General features: G+C 42.4%; 1 protein-coding gene and 1 long non-coding RNA gene across 14 annotated transcripts in view; one reads left to right on the forward strand and one right to left on the reverse strand.

The window, feature by feature from the left end:
- The window catches only part of SLC8A1 (solute carrier family 8 member A1), a 385952-nt gene that overhangs the window by 232250 nt on the left and 131949 nt on the right, over positions 1-21753 (forward strand). The gene's annotated exons all lie outside the window — the stretch shown is intronic.
- LOC123581203 lies at positions 13546-19803 on the reverse strand. The gene is made up of 2 exons (XR_006703666.1): positions 16197-19803; positions 13546-16096 (listed from the first exon to the last, which is right to left on the reverse strand). It is a non-coding gene; the product is annotated as an uncharacterized LOC123581203 (long non-coding RNA).

Below are 21753 nucleotides of genomic sequence, written 5' to 3' on the forward strand. Positions count from 1 at the left end.
TATTGTATTAATCACATCTCCTTATGCTAAAGAAGTGACCTACCCCTCACACTAGTTTCTGTAATTTTTTTCTCAGTTGCTGGCACTTGCTTTTTTTTTTTTTTTTTAATCCAAGAGTCATTTTTTGTTTCACTGGCATTTGAATAAGTCACTTGTTTTAAAAGCCTGTATTATAGATCATCGCTAAATTGTCCAAGTGCCCTGTGAATGCCTGAATGGCATGAGACTACAGTAAGCATAAGAGAGCCAAAAACCGATAGTTGAAGGAAAAGCTGTCTCAAATGAGAGCTAAATTGATAGCAGTCCCAGAGGATCAACTCTGGACTCTCCGTGATCTCGGGCACAAAGAGACAACAGCTGTAAACCACTCATAAATAGCTGTGGACCACACATTTCAAAATGTCTACATCAGTGGGAAAACAGTTTTGATTCTTAAAATTACAGACTTGATTCAGGGTTTTGGCCTTGTAAAATAATCAAGCTGTCACGTCTTAAAAGTCTGAGATCAAATTTAAAATTCCATGGCTCTGGAGTAACCATTAAGACCCAGAGCAACCAATATTTAAGCATCTGGGCTTAGAAGACAAGTTGAAAAACATGTAGGGGGAAATTGTTATAAAATAAGAAGGGGGAAAAACTGTAAAAAAGGAATATTGATGAAATTGGACAAGATTTTTAAGAGCTCTGATGGCAAGCAGTGGCAGGGGGTTCTGTTTTCTTATACAGGCATTGGTTACAGAATAGGAGCTCAATATACAGAAAGAAAAGGGGATAAAAGGCCATCTTGTCATAAATCCGGGCATCCTATCAGTTTATGCCTTGTAAGAAAAATTAGAAGAGAGATCAAAAAACCCTCAAGCTCCAGATCTCATTCTCCAAGCCCAAAAGTATATTGCTTTGCCCACATTTGGCATGAGATACCTTTTGTTCCCCACGTGTGAATGAATAATACACAAAGTAACTCCAATTTCCCCATATCATCATTTTGTGATGCCTTTATTTTGAGAGATACAAGTAAATAAATGAGAGCTGATGGCTGCTATCAAATAACCATTGAATCTGTTTTTTAAAGTTTTTTAATGTTTACTTATTTTTGAGAGGCAGAGTGCAAGTAGGGGAGGGGCAGAGAGAGGGGGAGACACAGAATCCAAGCAGGCTCCAGGCTCTGAGCTGTCAGCACGCAGTCCGACGCGGGGCTCGAACTCACAAACCGTGAGATCGTGACCTGAGCCAAAGTCAGACGCTTAATGGACTGAGCCACCCAGGTGCCCCAACCATTGCACATTTTAAAAGACAGAAACTCGTGATGTAATAAACAAGATTATAAAAACAAAAATGTGCTAATTAACTTCGGGAAACATTGAGATACCTGCGGACTGCCCAGCCAAATCCTAGCTCCATCATGGAGACTTGGGTAAGTCACTTTGCCTTTCGTTCCTTGGTTTCCCTGTCTGTACAATGAGGATAATAACACAGCTACCTCATGAAGTTGGTGTTAGAATTAAGTACATTAATAGATATAATGCTTGTATGTATTTAGGACAGTGCCCAGAATATAGTAAACAAACTGTGTACATGCTTATTGTTGTCCTAGTTATTCTTAGTTTTTAATCTATCCATGTAGTCAAATGAATAAGCATTACTGATCTCATTACAGCTGGTGTTTGTTGAGTATTGACAATATTTCAGACACTCTGCTAAATACTTTGTAGTGATTATTTCATTTAATTTTCATGACAACTTCTGAGGTAGCTACTATCACTATCCCTCTTTTAAAGATAAAAAAAAGAAAAAAAGCTACAAATGAGGCACAGAGAGGGAGAGCAACTTGTCGGAGTAACAAAGCTAGTGAGTGGTAATAGCAGAATCAGAATACGCCCATATGTGTCATTGTTATTAACAGCATAAGCCGTTTCTACGTTTGTTATATTAGCTTCCTCTTCCTCTATCCTTGCACCCTGTGCAATGAAGTTCATGTAGCAGGATTCCATCGTTGATTTTTAATTTGTGTGTCACATTATTTTTAGTTGAATCACTTTGGGCCACTGGGTAGAATCTCACTGTCCAGACTTTATAACCTAGACCAGTGCACTCAAAATAACCATCCTAAGCTGAACCACCACAAAAGGTTAAGTTTCCCCCATAAAATTCTCAAGGCAAGTTGTGCATTGACAGTGTCCAGAATAAATCCTCTAATGTGCATCACTTCAACCATGGGAAATGCCTACTATAGATAATAACAAAGCAGAGAAACAAAAAATGGGTGCACTTTGGAATAAAGATGTCCAATGAAAACAATGGCTTCTTTAAAATGCATTTTGAAATGTTAACGAAGTGGGGCGCCTGGGTGGCTCAGTCGGTGAAGCGTCTGACTTCGGCTCAGGTCATGATCTCTTGGTTTGTGAATTCGAGCCCCGCGTCGGATTCTGTGCTGACAGCTCAGAGCCTGGAGCCCCCTTCGGATTCTGTGTCTCCCCCTCTCTCTGCCCCTCCCCTGCTCATGCTCTGTCTCTCTCTGTGTCTCAATAATAAATAAATGTTAAAAAATTTAAAAAAGAAAGTTTAATGAAGTAGAATTATCAACATACTAAGACAAAGAAAGAAAGCCCTGTTCTTCACCACACCCGTCCCTGAATATTTTATATCATCCACTCTGCTGACCTTGATATGAGTTGACTTCACTAGACCGTTTTGGGAGCTGCAGGTTTCTGCCCTTTAAAGCCACAGTGTCCACGAAGTAAGGATGAGCTGGCATGTTTTTGCTGTCGGCTAGAGGATAACGTGTAAGGAACAGACATTGTCTGAAATGAGGAAAATGCATCAAATCTGTTTAAGGCCCTTTTGTTTTCACCCATCGTCTCGTGAAGCCTTGGAGATTTGAAGGGGAACATAGTCTCAGTGTTGTATCCTGGGTCTTCCCCACGTGCTGAAGCAGCTTAACCGACTTCTGTTACAAAGACCTCCACTTAAGGAACAGACTGTCACAAAGCGAGGCCCCGAAGATCATCAGGCGGCAAATCCCACTGCTCTCTGCTCTCTCTTCTCCTCGCTCTGGCTTTAGCACAGGTGCAAGAATATGTAAGCGAAGGGAAAGCAGCTCGTAATTAGCTCCCAAAGGTCACCTTCCCAAATATTTGCCAAATTTGCCAATATGAAGCCATCGAGTTGGCACAATTTAGGCCAGATTTTCACCTGTTTGAGTTTTACGACCAGCTGTATAGACCCGTTCAGAAGTTAGAATTGAGACATCCTCGGTGCTCAGTCAGCTCTCGTGATAACCGAAGGTGCCGTGTACAGGTCTAGCCCGAGGGGGATTCAGCCTCCACGGCTCGAAGGAGGTAACTATCAGGCAGAGAAGTTACTGTATCCCTCTCTGTGCCCCTCACCCCATGTCTATCCAGGCCGATCTCCCTGCAGAACATCCTCACTCAAATGTGGAAGGCCCAGTGCCCTGCCTTAGGAGAGTATCTCTCACTTTACAAAGCACCTTTCACATAATTATCCCCTGTGATCCTGACAGCAGGCTTTCGAGGTAGACCGTGCTAGGGTTTTTGTTTTTTTTTTTTAAGTTTATTTATTTATTTTGAGAGAGAGAGAGAGAGAGCAGGGGAGGGGCAGAGAGAGAAGGAGAGAGAGAAAATCCCAAACAGGCTTTCCACTGTCAGCGCAGAGCCTAGATCTCGCAAACTGTGAGATTGTGACCTGAGCCAAAATCAAGAATCGGACGCTTACCTGACTGAGCCACCCAGGTGCCCCAACGCTAGGTCATTTTTTTAGTCCAGGGAAAACCAGGTTACTGAGGACCGTGGTTTACCCGAGCTTACATAAAGGCCAACTGACAAGAAAGGCCTCAAACCCAGGCCTCTGACTTAAGGTCCTGTTCTCCTTCCAGACTTCCAGACAATCTGCTACTGTGGATAAAAGCAGGGTCTCCCCCAACCAGCATAGAGTTTGTTGCTTTTGGAAATTAACTTTAAGGATTTTTCTCCACAGTTAGTAGACTGGCTTATTTGCAACGACCTGTATACTGCATTTCAGGTTGGAGTGACATTTGTCGTCGACGGCCAACTCTGTGGACCCTTAACAGAAAACAGTTCTCTCCTTTGTTCAGATAACAATTTGAGTCGCATGGCATGTAGGTACCTCGTGGTCAGAATTAGTGACCTAACTCCAGTGATGTGGACGGATTCTTCAGTCTATTCATTTGTTCCAAGGTAATAAAAACTGTAATACAGTAGTTTCGGCCTGATCATAATAAGCTCTGATTACAAAACCGAAGTATGTATTTCCTCGTCCATTCATTTAAAATAAGGTAATTGGGGGGGATTTAGCCATTTGCCACATACTTTGATACCGATTTGATTAACTTTGGTATGTTAAATAAAAATGCCTCGGCTTTGGTGCCCTTTTGCAGCAAAGAGAGGAATGAATTCTTATTTTTAGAGTCTACCGACTGCTTATGGAAAACAGGCACTTTGTGCCATTATAATTTCATATCTATATATAGCCTCAATTTAATATAAAGGAAAAACCAAATGGTGGACTCACAACACAGATTCAACTCTGGTCCATTTCTAGAGAGACCTTTTGATAAGTCAGTCCCCACTCAGAACAGTCAGATTACATGTAGGAGTATTTTCCGTTTTTATAAGTGTTTGCTATTCTTTTTTTCTATGGAGATATGCAACTTAGAGTCATTTACATTTATTGAGGTGGCCATGTAGCATTTTGATTTACTGTCAGTAGTGAAATTAGTTTTCTGACAAAAAGAACAAGAATCCCTATATCCGGATTCCCTACAGCACGAAGAGAAGCCTGCTGATATGCCTGCGTCATTACCAAGTCTTTTGCAAAACTGTTAATGAGCATTTATAAAGTCAAATGGTCAGGACAGTTTCCCATCTCTTGATCACATCCTCCCCCACACAGAGTTCCTAAGCCTCTCTGATATTCTCATCTTCCAGACAGTTCCACTCTGTGGCTTTTCATGTGGCTGTGGTTGGAAAGTGTTGGGGCGCAGTTTCCATAGCCCTTTAGCACGGAAGCTAGACAGCCTAGCTTTGGTGTTACTAGTTTATTTTTAATCCTAGAAATTATGTTTGTGTACATAACGGGCAAATTTGGATAAATTAGTCCATGTAGATGGGGCTATACACATAAGCGGCTGTGCCCTGGGTTTCTTTGGTGGAAGACGGTATGTGAATGTCATCACAGGAGGCAAACAGCTGGGAAGGCAGGGGCCCCTAGTCTCTTCCATCCAGAAGGACTGGCCTGCATCCTCCAAGGTCTTCTCATCCGAGACTACTCAGTGAAGGAAATGCACCAAAGTAACTAAATCTAGAAGCAGCAGTGTGGTGCTTTCTTTATAAGAGTCTGAAGGGCAGGATCGTAAGAGAGGTACGCAGACCCTGGCCTGAGTAGCGACACCCAGCTGCCCTGGGAGACACAGAGCCTGGCAGAGAAGCAGGACCACCTCTCTGTGCTCTGGCCAAGACAGAAGACTGTCTGTCAGCCGAGCTGAAAGGAAGAGAGGAACATGACACATTCTTTCTTCCGCCTCCTCTTTGCTGTGTGAGCGTACCTGGCTTAATGACTTAGGAACTTCACCCCATCCTGAAGCATTAAATCAGAGAGAAGAAAAGTTCAGACTGAGCTTGAAATGCTAAGGTGTTATTTAACAAACTTATTTAATTAATTTCTGATTACTGAGCCTCGCTTTCAAAGTAAAAGCTTATACTTAGCCCTTATCAGTCCTCATTAGACATAGTAAATAGCATCAAATTTTGGACACCCTGTAAAGTACTTTGTGGCTTTCCATGTTGCTTGTTCAGTAAAACCTTAGATGGCGAGCAACTTGTTCTGCGAGTGTTCCACAAGACAAGCAAATATTTCTGACCAAGATTAACTTGATAAACGAGCGATGTCTTGCAATGCAAGTAGTACGTGAGGCCAAATGTCACATGATCACAACTGAGCCAATGCTTCTTGATATCTGCTTTGATGTATGAGTGCTTTGGATTACAAGCATGTTTCCGGGAAGAACTATGCTTGCAGAGTATTTCAAAATACAGTTTCTGGGGGCGCCTGGGTGGCGCAGTCGGTTGAGCGTCCGACTTCAGCCAGGTCACGATCTTGCGGTCCGTGAGTTCGAGCCCCGCGTCGGGCTCTGGGCTGATGGCTCAGAGCCTGGAGCCTGTTTCCGATTCTGTGTCTCCCTCTCTCTCTGCCCCTCCCCCGTTCATGCTGTGTCTCTCTCTGTCCCAAAAATAAATAAACGCTGAAAAAAAAAAATTTAAAAAAAAAAAAAAAAAAAAAAAATACAGTTTCTGACATCCAGCTCTTTGTTCTCCTCCACAAACTAGTGAGCAGGACTAGGATTTGTGTACCTTGTGTAGCTTCTTCTTGGCTCATCTGTTCATAGGAAGCATCTCCTTATGTGTCTTGATTATTAAGAGTATTTGAAACATGTGCATCTTCCCACACAGAGCCCAAACTAACTCTGCATAACGCATCTTGTAGGACACATAGGGCATGCATCAATATCCCCTATCTGATTTGCCGTAGGCAGCAGAGTGAGCTCGAGGTTGAAATTAGCTCAGGCTAGTTTAGAACCACTCATTTAGCATGTGTTCTGTAAATAAAACACAGAAATTACAAGCCTAATGGTGAATAAGGAGTGGAAAATGTTAAAAGGGCAATTCCTGGTGCACTGCCACCGAGGCTGGGCTGGGGATTAGGATTACACACCTATTCTAACTTGGCCAGTTAGACCTTCTAGGGTGACCTTCTAGACCCATGCAGCAGGATCCTCAGAGACTCAGTCACCTGACTCCATCCACATGGCACAATCTTTGCACTGTCGGTGCTGGGATCATGTCTCCTGACTCCTACATCCTTGGAATCCTTTGATTATCTAAGGAGTCTCTATTACCACTTTAAGATGCTTTCATCTTTGTCTGCAAATGAATTCATATGAGAAAGGGGAGGGATTAGAGGAGTGTGCATAGAACCTTTCTATCCCTTATCTGCTTCCCATCATGGCCACCAGCAAAAGTAACCTCCCTAACTGATAATCTTATTTCAGGGACGGGGACCTATTACGGATCTAGCTTAGGTGTTCAAAATAAATACGTGTTGATTAGATGAATGAATAAAAGAATGAATGAGGACAGGGAGAGCCATGAGATGGACATGAGAATTAAAAATAACCGTAGGTCATCAGTAACAGTTGACTCTGGACAGAAAAACCGGTCAATCAGGGGGACACTCGGGGAAAAGGGTAGACCATGTCTGTCATTTTCATCATTATATTACAGTGTCCTTCCCTAAAATTGGTCCTCAACAGATATGTGTTGAATTCATTCTTTCAGCAAGTATTTGGGTGCCTCTGACGTGTGAGGCAGTATTCTTAGCTCATGGCATTTCCTTGTCCTCAGGTACCTTCTGCGTTCTGGTAGCAGAGACAGATAATCCACAAGGAGAACAGGCACACACAAAAATGTAATGTCAGGTAGTGTAAGGAACACGAAACCTAAATAAATATGTTCAGTTAGGGGGATAGAGAGCGAAGGAAGGGGTTGGGCAGAAGGAGTGAGAGTGGTCCGAGTTCTCTGAGGAGGTGACATTTCAACTAGGTCTGGAAACAAGGGAGGGAAGAAACCACACAAAGATATGGAGTCAACCCTTCCAGGCAAAGGGTGCTGTAGGGGCCAAGGCGAGAGCTGGCTTGGGGAGCTTGAGGGACAACAAAGAAGCCGTGCTGGTGGAGCCCGGTGACCCCAGGGGGAAGTAGGGTGAGGGCAGATGGGAGAGGAGTCCTAGGTCATGCCGGGTAGGGCTCTGTTGGCCATGGTGAGGGGCCTGGGGGTCTTGGTGTAAGTAGGAGAGAAAGGTATTAAAAAGTTTTAAACATGGGAGTGACATAACAAGACAGAGTTTTGAAGGATAACTCTGGCTGCTGTGTGGAAAGTGAGCCTGGGGCAGGGCAAATTTGCATGTAGGGCCATAGGGGACCAGTGAGGAAGGATTAGCATATAATCCAGGTGGGAAGGGAAGGACCAGAATGATAATGGTAGCCCTGAAGGTAATTTTTTAAAAAGCGGGGACTTTGGAAAAGCAGCCTGAACTATTTAAAGGGTCCTGGAAAAATAGCACCAATCTGAAGCCCCACAAAGGGAGTCTCCTCCAGAGAGCTTCTTATCTAGGATCCTTTGAATCTCTGTGCATCTCCCTCCTTCACCACTTTTTACCCCTGTGATGGGCAGAATAATGCCCCCCCCCCACCAAGACACACACATACAAAGATGTCCATGTCCCAATTCCTGGCACCTATGAATGTGTTACCAGACTTGGCAAAGGGGACTTGGCAGATGTGATTACGTTAAGGAACTTGAGATGGGAAAATGATCCAGGATTTCTCAGTGGGTCTAGTCTAATTGCATGTGTCCTTAGAAGCGGAGAACCGTTTTTGTCTGGAGTCAGTGGCGACTATGGAAGAAAGGTCAGAGAGACACAGTGTTTCTGGCTTTAAGGAAGGGGCACGAGCCAAGGAATATGTGTGGCTTCTAGAAGGTAGAAGAGGCAATGGAACTGATTCTCCCCTACACCCTCCAGAAAGGAGCACAGCCTTGCTGACACTCTGATTTCAAGCTGGTGATATCTGTTAGGACTTCCAACCTACACAACCATAAGATAATAGATTTGTGTTGTTTTAAGCCCCTAAATTTCGGGAATTTGTTACATCAGGAATAGAAAATGATGACACCCTCCTATGCCATCCCCTTTGTCAGGGCTTCTGGCACCACCTTGGATCTGAAGCTGGAGTTGGAAGGTTCCTGATCCTAGGATGGAGAAAGTGAAAAGATTCTTGCATAACTTGGGCTCTTGAATTTCCCCATAGACACAGCAGTGGTAATTATGGGGCTCTGCTCTCTTCCCAATACCTCAAGGATGGCATGGCTTCCACGAGTGCTGGCTTGAAAGCCTACTGATCATTTATCATGTGGGTTTTTGTTCAATTGCTCACTGTAGCCTAGGGGTTTTAGTCTTGGGACTCTTAGGGAACTTCAGGCTCTCAGACACACCAAAAGGCAAATGGTGTAAGATTTGCCATTCATCCCCCATGCCACAGGCCTTGGGAGACTTCAGTGTTCCACCTTCTCCTGCCTCTGCTTATTTGGTGCTTTCCAAAGAGTGACAGTCAAAATGACCCATAAGAAGTACCTGAAAGGCATGGGGCACCTGGGTGGCTCAGTCGGTTAAGCGTCTGATTCTTGATTTTGGCTCAGGTCATGATTTCATGGTTAGTGAGTTCAAGCCCCGCATCGGGCTCTGTGCTGACAGTGCGGAGCCTGCTTAGGATTCTCTCTCTCTCTCCCTCTCTCTCTGCCCCTCCCCCTCTCTCTCTCCCTTTCTCTCTCAAAATAAATAAACTTAAAGAAGTAACCTAAGGGCAACGTGGTGACGGGGAGTAACGACCTGTAAATTCTGCTGAACCCGGTACTCAGCAGTCCTCACACTCCATTGTAATCAGTAGCTTCCTTCTCCAAGACCTGGCTGAGGTTCATATCCAGACTGAGCTTGGTAAGTCCTCTTCTTGTCTTCAGATTCCTCACCCAGTTCTATAACTTCTCTTTTATTAGAAATATCCAGTAATAGAGTTGAGTCCTTAAAGCCTTGTGAATGCTTACTACTCTTTTCCACCAGGTTCTCTGACTCTCTCAGGGTTTATAGTTTTCATAGGCACTTGAGTGACTGTAAACCTGATGGCCACCATAGTTCATATCTGGAGTTCTTATGCTGTCCCAATTATGTTTCTTAATTCCATGCTGTTCTCTAAGCTGCAAGTGAGGTTCTTTGGAGTAGAAACGTGTTATTTGGGGGAGGTTGATAGCTTTTAACAAGTTTATTCCACACTTTATCTTTTGGGGATGATTTGCTTTATGCATTGTCTTGCTATCCAAACTTCATCTCTTTAACTTTTGGATTTTCTCTGACCCCTCTTAGCTGTGGGGCTGTCACTCACTGAGGGAGCCAGGAGAGCAGGGACCCTTTCAGGACTTTGGAGTTTGCTGATACAATGCAATTGTTTCCAGAAAGTAGCTTACCAACTGTGACCTATTTTCTGCCCTTATACATGTGCATAGGAATCCAGATGGTTTGATTAAATATAGCCTCTCCTGGTTCTAAAGGGAACACTTTTCAGCGTGGAATATAGAGAATGAGCCACATGATTCCCATTAACATTAATGGGGAGTACTAAGGCATTCTTCATATTCTGAGCTGCAAATGCAGCCCTGATGCTTGCTAAAGGGACATTTCTTCCGTTTATAGAACATCTGGCTCCTGGTGGTGTGCAAGTCCATGAAAAATTTCTTGCCCCAAGAATATGCATTTCGAGGCAGCTGGACATAGGCCAGCACTTCTCAAACTTTAGTTGCCATTAGAACCATTTAGTGAGTTGCTAGAAAAGGAGGTTCTGGGGCCCCGTTTTGAGGAATTCCACTTTAGTGAATAAGGCAGGGCCCAGGATCCTTCATCTTCAGCACCCATAGATTGTGCACTATGGGTTAGAGTCTGGGAAAAGTCACTTCATCTCTCCTCACTTTTGATCGCTCATTTGATTACAAGACCGCTAATGTCAGCATGGTAAGTTTGTTTTCAGGATTGAATGTGATCAAATGTGTGAAACACCCAGCACAATTCAATGACTGTGTTTTCCTTCTCCCTCCCATCCCACTGACCAAGAGACACGTGCTCAACAGTAAAGGCAAGCTGTCCTTAACCATCTTCTTCATGCCGTCCTGCTGACTGGACACAATATACTCAGGAAAATATGTGGGAAGGGCCCCGATTGTCACAGAGGAGGGCATCACTGTACAAATGGCTCCCTATATACCGACACACACCTGAAAGTCACTGAAGCTGTTCTTCTATAATACAAGACAAAAAAAACATCTAGTTTGTAGAGTTGTTATGAGAATTCAAAACATGGTTAGTGATATGCCTAGCATTCCCCACCACATAATAGGTGCTTAGTAAATGGCAGCTTTTATCATTTTTTTTTCATCCATTCATTCATTTCACAAATAGTTGCTGAAAACCTTCTGCACATCAGGTACTCCCATGGCTGCTGGGATAGACAGTCAATGTAAATTTCACAGAGATTACAACTGAATGGGGGGAAGTAGGCAAGTACTGGGGGTTGAGTACTTAGTGTCTTTCTCTGGACTGGTAATTGTGGAAGCAAGTCCAGGACGTGAGGAGAAGAAAAGCATAGCATGCAGAAAAGTGACATGACAGGAAAATGTTAATGAAAAAATTGGTCATTGTATGTGTTATGAGCTCGCTTACTAAGCAAATATTCTTAACTTCCTAGGATATCAGTCCATGTATTCTCCCAGTCTACATCCCTTTACTTCTGTTACTTTCAAATAAGGGTTACAGCTGAAGTTATGTGGAGACATAAGATATATCTAGGGGACCCCTAGGTCCTACAGGGGAAGGATCTAGGGTCTTGTTAATATGTCAGCAAAGCCTTTGCTCTTTTGTTTTCCTGTTTTATATTCCAGTTAATGAAAGTGCTTCAACATTAGTGGTGGTAGAGTGGTGATAGAAGAGCCCTCTTTTCCTTTCTTTTTTTTTTTTTTTTAACTCTATTTTCAACAATTTTGCCCACCTTTTTGCAAACCTGATGAACTGGGATTCCCAAAGTTTGCTGATGCACAAAACAAACTACAAGCCAGAAAAACCCTCAGCCTTGGCCCTTTGGTTGCACAGCTTTTATTTCTAGAAGGCTTAACAAATAACCCAAATTGACGAGATATTTCATCCTTCATCATACCAGTTCAAGCCATTTGCCGATGAGCTAGCCATGTCTTTTACACAATCCAACTTAGAGTAGATGCAGAGTACTAATTTGGTCCATAATCTACTTGTGGGATACAGCATGCATCATGATTCAGGAAATAGTGATCCACAGGCATCAGCTTGCAGTGTAACCAGTATCATTAGCCTGATGAGGTGAAAGTGTGAGATGATCCAAGGAGAAGGATGTGGTATGAAATGTACAGGAATCTGTGAATAATCTCTGGTATGGAACTGGTAATTGGCCAAGCTGACTTCTAACTGTTCCCTTGGGAAATTTTGTCCTAGAAGATGGGAGAAGGGAAAATGGCAGGCACCATTCTCCAGGCCTTCTAATTTTCTTGTGTCTGGGAGCGATGGGCAGACTTCTTTCTAATGGTTTCAGGGTAGCTTCTATTTTTCTCTCCTTGCTGTATAAGGTCCTTACCCCAAACCTAAAAATCTCATGTGGAAAGGAAATACAAAGTAACTCCTCATTATCAACTTATTGTGGACCCTTGGTTAGGAGTTTCAAGTTAGGATATGGCTGATGAGAAAAATCTGAACCTTACTTTGAGGGGGTTGGTTCTCAGCTAGTGATAGACATACTGGGTTCAGACTGGCAAGCTAAAGAGTAGGAAGCCTGGGAATATAGTTCTTCTGCAGTTTTGAAAAAAAAAAAAAAAAAGACATACCTACATATGGTGGCCCAGAAGAGACATCCTTATAGCATTTTGTAAATGCCACATTTATTTCAAATTAAGTTGAAATATGCTGTGTACTCTAAATTCTAGAAACTTTTTGAACTCAGTCTTCTAGGGAAATAAGAACCATAGGAATTCGAGGGTCTTTATCCTCTCCTTGTTGAAGTTAGTGTTAAGTTTGAATTTATGTAACAATGGCTCCCCTTGGGAAATTAATTTGGCCTGTTTACCTTAAATGGACTGAACTGAACAGATTGGAAGAATTGGCCTTGGAAAGTTTTTACAGCGGTTGTTTTAGCATATGTTGAGATCTTTGGCTTTTAGTAGATTTTTGTTTTTCTTTTTGCCTAGGAATTCCCCCAGTAAATAATTCCATGCTATAGAAATGTCATACTCTTGAATCTTGGTGCCAGTAATGTAGGAGGGGAGGCACGCTGTAAATAAAAATTAATCATTTTGCAACAACTAAGCAGCAGCCTGAGTGCCACATGGGGAATGAATTACTGCCTTTGGTCCCAAAGAACATCACATAAATCATTTAAAAATTGATTTAGTTGCTACAGAGTTGCAGGCTTTTGATAAGGACCTCCCTTCATCCTGTGTAATCTTCAGGTCCTGAACCTGCGGGCAACAGAGAGTTCTGCAAAACGAATGAATCTTTTCAACCAGCTGTATTACCTTCCCACCTCTCTCCAACTTTTTCGTTACTTTCCATTGACCTTGGATCTGAGAATTTTCTCCCTGCATCTGTGGCAAAAAAATTAATTTTGTTCCAAGTCAAGGATAAGAGGAACAGGAAAGTCAAATTTCTCTTGACGAAGTCACATCCACTGGGCTTTTTATTACTAATAAGTGATAAGGATGTCTGTAAGGTGGTACAAGAAGCATTGGCCTTAGTTTCATAAGACCCGAGTTTGAATCCTGGATCCAAATAGTTCTAATCTTGGGCAAAGTAGGATAAGCCAGGTTTTGCTGCAATAACAGACAACTCCGAAAATCTCAGTGGCAAAAACAACGGGCATTTATTTCTTGCTCATGCTGCGTTCCATCAGTATTAGCTGGGGGCTCTGCTCTGCACTGTCCTCACTTCAGGACACAAGATGCTGGACGGTCCGCCTCCTGAAACATCACTCTACGTGGTGGTGCAGGGAAGGGAAGATGGCTTTTAGGGGCTTCCACCCAAAACCAACACCTGCCTCTCTCTTCATGTTTCATTAGCCTAAGCAAGTCACATGGCCATATCTAATTTCACTGGGAAAGTGAAGTGCAAGCCTCCCCTGTGCCCAGAGCAGTGGAAGTATTGATGTTCTATCCCTTTAAGCATCAGTTGTCTTATCTGCCAGTCATATATCCTGCGCTCCTCTCCTCTGAGTGTTGCAATTAATGAAATGTAGTGATTAATGAATATTGTGATTCGTTGAAATATTCAATCTCTGTTGAATAATAACGTATTCAGCTGCTCTTATGTGTCACTTACCATGCTAACAATGCACTATATCATTTTATATTGTATTCACGACAACCGTGTATATAATGCTATCTCCTCTCTACATATGAAACTGATGCTTAGAAATGTAAAGTAAATTTCTCATGAATCAGTCGGCAAGTGGTCTGGAGCCACGACTTCAATTATCTGTGCCAACTGACTCCCCACCCTGTTCCGTAAGTTGTTCAAACTTTAGATCACTCACTGAAGGCAGGTTTACATTATAGAACCATTTTAGAGCTGGTCATGATCTCATTGATCATGAGATCAATTCAATATTTCAATATCTTACCTTCTTGAAAATTACCAGGGGACCATTTGCTAAGAACAGTGTTACCGCACTGACCCCTGGGTACCTCTCTTCCCACTTTATTCTGTGCTTCCCAGGTAGATCTCTTCCTACCCAACTTAGCTGGTGAGAGAGGTGTCAGGAGAGCTAAATATAATCAAAATTGTAGCAAGTCCCTGATGATATCCACATCATTTGTTTAGAGCAGTTTGGCTTAGAACAGCTGTTTTGAACTCCATACCCACCAGTTCCAATCATATAGGCATTATTTGACTGAAAGCTCCATGAACAACCATGTGCCATGTTCATCAGGAATCAAGAACAGTTCCTGGCACAATATAGGGGCTCAGAAAATATTTCTTGACTTGTATAAATGACCGCTATTATATCTTATTATTAAAAAAGACAGCGTTGGTGTTTCTGTTTTATGGCTTAAAAATGGGTTACAGACCAGTACACCAAAATGTACCAGGAAATATTAAATTCCCTGTGAATCAGAGACCACGCTTTCCAGCTGATTTTAATTCTACTACTGGCTTTGGTCATCATCAAACTTCAAGAAAATCCATACCAACGTCACACTTGGAGAAGGAGAACCAATGGTTTAAAAGAGACTAAGTGTTTATTTATCCTTTGTTGCAGTGTGCCAAGAACTGTGATCGGTATTGGCAATGTAGTAATGAACAGAGCAGGAACACGTTCCCTGTCTCCATGGAGCTTACAACTCAGTTGTGGGGCAAGCACCAAATAGACACTACCCAAAGGAAGACAAATTGTAAACTTTGGTAAGAGTAGGAAAGGAATGACCTTCTCTTCTCTACCCCCAAAGCTTCCCTTATATCTGCCCCGTCATCATCTGTTTGTCTTAGGAAGACATGAAAAGAAAATCTTTGTACTTCCTTTTGGACTTCTTGAAAAACTCAATGCAAAGACTGAATTGCACCACTACGCAGTGCCCACGGCCACATTTTCCTCTTCAAGGAATTCATTCACCCTTCACACCTGCACCCAAACGAGGGCATAGTATCTTGACATCGCGAGTACATGGATTTTTCCACCACTGAAAGGCTGATGTAAGAGCTGCCTCATTTTCAAGGCCTGCCAGATCTCCCTTCTGAAACGAGCATTGGCTAAATCTCGAAGAGCAGGAAATCAAGTCACCCTAGTGACACCTTGGGACTGAAGTCACCCAAAACACCCTAAAATTTTCACCACGTTTTGTTTGAGCATTTCAACCCCATGGGAAATCCAGCAGGATACCAATAGAGCAGTTTCTAATGCATTCTCCTAGATTGGTGCCTCTGCTTAGTATGAAGGAGAAACCTTTTCAGCCAAGGGGAAAATAAACAATAAATAGAATCTGAAAGCAGCTGAGAAATGATTGCCTCTGCAAGAAATGATTGCACACAAGCTGTTAGTATGTGTGCACAGAATACCAATGGCTCGGGCTTCCCCTGTTCTTACCGAAGAGAGGCTCCACGGGGACTTGTGGGTAATTGATCTCAACACATCCAGTGAGCACACCCCAGACTGGCCTTCCAGGTAGCGTGATAGAACCACCCTTTCTACTGCAGAAGATCTTCACAGCCCAGATTTCCCAAAGCACAGCAAGGGCCATTTTGATCTGGATCTGTTGCAGTCTTCATGTGTGCAGCATATTTAGACTGTAAAGAAAAATATATGGGAGTCCTTCCATTTCTATTGCTTCCTGTTTCTTCACCAAACTATATTTCCATCTGTGACTCCGTTGGGTAATTCCACCCCTTTCAGTTTCTAGATGGAAACAAGATGAAAAGTTCATGAAAAAACTTTGAACTCTGAAATGTTTGCCCTATATCCTAGGTCTGATTATGAGGGAGAAAAAATTGTATACCTAGCTTTGTTGCCTGAAAGGGTCCAGATATATAAAATGAGCCACTTTGTTTCAAAGACTGTGGTTACCTGTAGAAGATCTAAAACAAAGAAATAAAACTGCATACACACATTCAACTTCTCATGTCAGAAAGATAATATATTTCAGCCATGTCACATGTTAGACTACGTCACAATTGGGTTTAAAGGAACTCAAAGTTATTATTTCAGCCTCTTTTTTACTGGAAGGGTGAATTCATATTACCTTTCCTCCAGTGACTGTGGGTATAACTCATATAAATTTAAATGTTCTTGAACGAGAGGGAAGACTTCTAAAAGCTCGTTTATTTTGGTCTTTACTGCTAATGCTTTTGTGTCTCATCAGCCTAGATCAATCAGGGTAGGTTGGAAGTCCACAGGACCAAAGGGTGTTAAAATCAATTTGGTAAAGTTGGTCAAACTGTTCTTTATCTTCAAAGTGGATACCACAGACTTGCCTTCCACAGACTGTAGACCTTTGAGTTGTTCCTTCTGTAGCTGAAGCGACTTTTCAGTGAGTTCTGCACATCCCTTACCTAGCCCTTCCTTATGGGTTTTCCCTTGAGAAACAGCTTCCAAAATTAGATGAACAGGTTGTGGGGGATAACTTACATTTGTCTATGAAGAGGAACGGGAAAGAGGAAAGAGAAAAAGGAGAGAGCGGAAGAAAAAAAAGAGAGAATAAAACCTTAGTTTTACTTTGCTGGGCTAAGGAAGTGAGTCACCGTTGATGTGTAAACGTTAGGTTGCAACACATCAAAGTGTTCTGATAGAAGCTGTCAACACCCTAGTTTACATTTTTCCACGGAATTCACTATCACCTTTCTCGGATATGAGACATAGGGCATGTGGATTTTGGTAGGAAAGATGGTTGGAAAAGGTCCTAAGTCCATCCACCAGGGCTTACTCTAGAGAGAGGGTCCCTGGGTAGCCAGCAGTCAGCATGGAGTTATTGAACGCCTTGTGAAAAGATTAAGAGAAGAAAATACATGGTTGGGGGGAAATTAGAGCTCATTGAGTCTGTGTCCTAACCTACATGATTTGCCATATTTCAAGTAAAATGACTCTTGGCTCTTTCTAAAAATCAAAACCCAAATAAAATGAAGATTTACTCTACTGATGAGACTCAATGACTAACCAAACTGTCACAAAAGAGCGTCATCAGAAGATAAAGTTCTCTTGTGTGTGTAAAGATTGAGAAAAGGATGAAGGAAGGAGTGAGAAGGAGCCCTTTCACCAGGATAGAAAGAAATGGCTATTCAAATGAGGCGATATATAGGGAGTAGGGGTTCTTACCCTTGAGTGGATCTTGATGTCGGGACAGGGTAGGAGGGGCTGTTGCAGACAGCAAAGACCCAAACTTCAGGCTTTTCAGGTGTTTGTAATGCAGAAGGCTGCCTCACCCCCATCCTTGGAAGCGTTCCAGTTCAGAACCTCAGCCAGAAGTATCATAGACAGGAATTCTCTCATTAGTTGAAAAGGTATTTTACGTGACCTCCAGGGTCCACTTCAACACTTAGCAACCCAGACATCTAAGTTAGAGACTGCCAGTGGACTCTCTACAAAATCGTAATATTAGCACCTTACGTCTGTCTCATTGGCCCGGCATCCCTGGAAGGAGGTCTCCCTGCAGTACTTCTCAGTGTATCCGAATTTATCTGTAGAACTGTGCCAACCTGTAAAGAAATTGAATTAGAAAAGTATTGTTTCCATTTTTTTTTTTTCTTTCTGGGCCAGTTACAGCCATCGGGGACATTACCTGGAAATTCGATTTTATATTGAAAGATCAAAGCCCTTAAAGTATACTTCATCCAAGTCCAGAATCCCAAATGGGGTCTTGGGTAGAAAGGGAGGAAGAGGTGATGGTAGGAGATTTGGTGCAAAAGACCGTATTTCAAATTTTGGGACCAGCATGACCCAAAGAATCGAAGAACGAAATGTAGATGGCAGTTGTTGTATTTCATTTTGACATCTGAAAGGCGAGTGGCTTCCCGTGCATTGAGAGGTGCTTTGCTCCTGCTCTTGGCACACCAGCTCTCCCCGACAGTGGCAGGAACCCACCCCAGCGACCCGCTTAACGAATGAGGGAACAAATTGCTGAGCGTCGCATCTGACATTGGAGATGTCAGTCTGCAGGCAGTCCGGAAAGCCGGGGGTTGTAATTTGAACAAAATGTCACTGTTTAGAGATTTTTTTTTTTAACGTACTTTTTCTGTGATGATAAATCACAGGCCTGTGCAGGGGATAATAACACAAAATGTTTGACAGCTTTTCTTACAATTGTTTGGCATTTTGTTTGCCTAATTATTGTCAGCATCACCCACACTGGTAAATTGTTGTTGAAGAGGACTCCGTGGTGACTGTCGGAGTGTTCATCTGTCATTCTGCTCCTGTCACTGGGGTTACAGTTTGGATGTCACCGATCTTTGCTATGTGAAAGGCTTAATTAACCTTGGAGTCCTGTGTCTGTGTGGAGATGTGGTTCCACCATCCAACCGGATAGGAAAACAAAGCGGAGAAAGTTGATGGAGAATTTCTGAAAGGTCATATTTTTTTAAAAAAAGAATAATTTACTTCAGTTACGTTCTTTGATATACTGAGGGAAGGGCAGAGAAATCACTTGCCTTATGGGTATGGATTGGGAAATTATCTATTTATGTAATCACCCTGCTTTGCAAGGGAAGGGAATTAATTTCTTTAATTAACTCCGGTGAAAACTAGATTGTCGCAGGGGGAGTGTTGACATGATGTGCTTTGCCATGATCTGATATGCTCTTGCAAATAGTGGCTATCTCTGTAATCATTTTTCTTTCTCTGGAACCTCATTGGATGATGCTCCTGCTGTAAACTAAGGCTGCCTATGAGAAGGGTCAAAAAAAAAAAAAAAAAAAAAAAAAGAAGGAAGGAAAGGTCATAGAAAGGGTGGTAAAGAGCTCATTTCCATAAGTGTCATTGATTTTTTTTTTTTACAGGCGTTTCATTATCATTTCTCAGGTTTCCTCTGACTCTGGCCCATCTACTTCTCCCCCAGTAGCTGATGACGAGTGAGTGGGACATAGTGAGTCAAATGCCATCATCTGTTTAGGAACTGCATGAAGGGAGCTTGTTTAAAAGATATTCCCCTGTACTGTATCTAAAAAAGTTTTCTGAAATATATGGAAAAGTGTCGATGTGTTAGAAAGCCTCCATAGCACACCGGGGTTCATTTCAAATGAGCTAAGATCTGCAAGCAATTTTCACCACGCCTTTAGCTAAAATGCAATTACAAAGATTGTAACTGACTATAAGATCTAGGCTGAGAACTATGAATATATGTATACGTATATGTTTACACATATACACACATATATATGAAATATATGTACACATATATACATATACACACACATATAGGTAATGTATTTTTTTCTTGATGGACATTGTCTAATATTGGGGCAGATAGAGCTGCAGAGATTGTGGGGCTGGGCTAGCGATGGGCTTACCTACTGTTCTTTTTAAAAAATTTTTTTTAATGTTTATTTATTTTTGAGAGAGAGAGAGAGAGAGAGAGCAAACGGGGAATGGGCAGAGAGAGGAAGACACAGAATCTGAAGCAGGCTCCAGGCTCCAAGCTGTCAGCACAGAGCCCAATGCAGGCCTCAAACTCACAACCCATGAGATCGTGACCTGAGCTGAAGTTGGACGCTTAACCAACTGAGCCACCCAGGCACCCCAGGGCTCACCTGCTGTTTTAAATTGCAGCCGTATTTTCCCTCCACCCCATGTTGTTACCCTCAACTACAGAGGGAGAAACACCAGAGGTGGTGTGATAGGCCGTCCTCTCCCAGGTGGCTTGTTGGAAAAACAGATCCAGCATCCCAAGCCTGTGGATGCAGCAAGTGCCTTTGGCCTCACCCATACAGTAGGCCCGGATATGTTCTGGGTAAAGCCCAGCTCAGGACCGAGGAAAAGCTTTCTGGCTTCTCTACAGATTATTTGCTTTCCCCTGACTGCTTGGCTTAAGCACCAGGAAGTGTTGAGTGATGTCAAAAACAAAAACAAACAAACAAAAGAAACTTACCAAGCTCATGTATAGAACAAAAATGTGCCCAAAATGGAATGTATAACTTAATTAGAGGAAACATGAATACTAAATATATGCAGTAAAAGACTATAGATGGTAAAAACAAAATTATTTCCATTAAAGAGCATTTGAAAAGGAACTTTCACATTCACTTTGACAGTTTTGTCATATATAAATATATGCACACGTGTAGGGCTGTACCATAACCATTAGAGTCTCAAATTCACAAAAGTATACCTGGCCAATGAGCCTTGGTTTTAAAACATATTAGAGTTAAACCTTTAGAATCTCAAGGAGCCACCCCCACAAAAGTAAATTTATATTCCATATCTCTCCTGTCTTCTTCCACAGAATTTGCAAAGTGTCCTTAAGACAGTGTTGACATGATATTCAGTTAGGAGTGGGAGGGACTAGTTTCACTGGATGTTCATTTTAGGAATCATATTAAAATACTGTGTATCTCATGGTTTTATAAATTACTTACAAGGTCACAAGGTAGCTTTTCACAGAAATATGGTCATGTCACTGCCTCCTGGTGGTTATCCTTCTTGCGGCTTATGTTGGATTTCTGTGTTCCAGCACAGCCCCAGGAACAGCTCCACGGGTCTCTCAGCCCCATTCTCCCAGTTTGCAAACAGGGATGACCTTACCATGGCCCTAACTCAGTTCTGACACACACATGGACACAGGTGGGTGCCAGTGAGGGCACTAAATGGAATCATTGCCTCCGTTTTTTCAGCAGAAGTCTCTTGGGCTCAGAGTAATCACATTTCCTCACCTAATTGGTGGGAACAGTATGGCACTCTATTTACTTTTCCACCACAATTCTTGCCTCAGAGATATATTTTGGGAGCGCAGCAATATTCTACTCTTAATGTAACTTGTCAACCAAGGTAAAGAAGGCATCCCTAAACTATTTTCATTCTTCTCTTAATTCTGCACATATTTTCCATAACAAAATTACAGAATGGTAAAGCCAGAAGCTCTCACTTTTTAAGTGAGAAAACCAAACTCCAGAGAGGTAAAGTGACAAACCTAAGATCCCACAATTGCAAATGGATGACCCTCAAGGACTTGGTTCCCTGACACTAACTCCAGAACACCGTCCCCTACTCTACCTTAGTGGAGATCTTCTCTACACAAAATTGGTTGAAAGAGTGTTTTACGTTGTCCCTTTGAATGTACGTGACAAGAGATAATCCAATAGCTGGGAGGCATCCTGAGCTTCTAGGACCTCCCAGAAGCTGAGGCTCTGGATCCCTGCCATGGGCTGTGTCTCTAGCTGGTTTTCTGCCCACTCACAGCCTGTGAATGTGCAGATGGTGAGGATATCATCATTTCCACCATGGAGGTGGGGGAGAGAAGAGACACTGTTTCGTTTTAGTTTATTTCTAATTCCTTGTTGTTTGTCATGTTAAAATTCTCTCACATTTGCAGATGTTAACCAACAACTAGGGGGAATGAATTCTTGTTTCAA

This window comes from Leopardus geoffroyi, chromosome A3 (genome assembly GCF_018350155.1).
Source record: "Leopardus geoffroyi isolate Oge1 chromosome A3, O.geoffroyi_Oge1_pat1.0, whole genome shotgun sequence".
NCBI lineage: Eukaryota > Metazoa > Chordata > Mammalia > Carnivora > Felidae > Leopardus > Leopardus geoffroyi.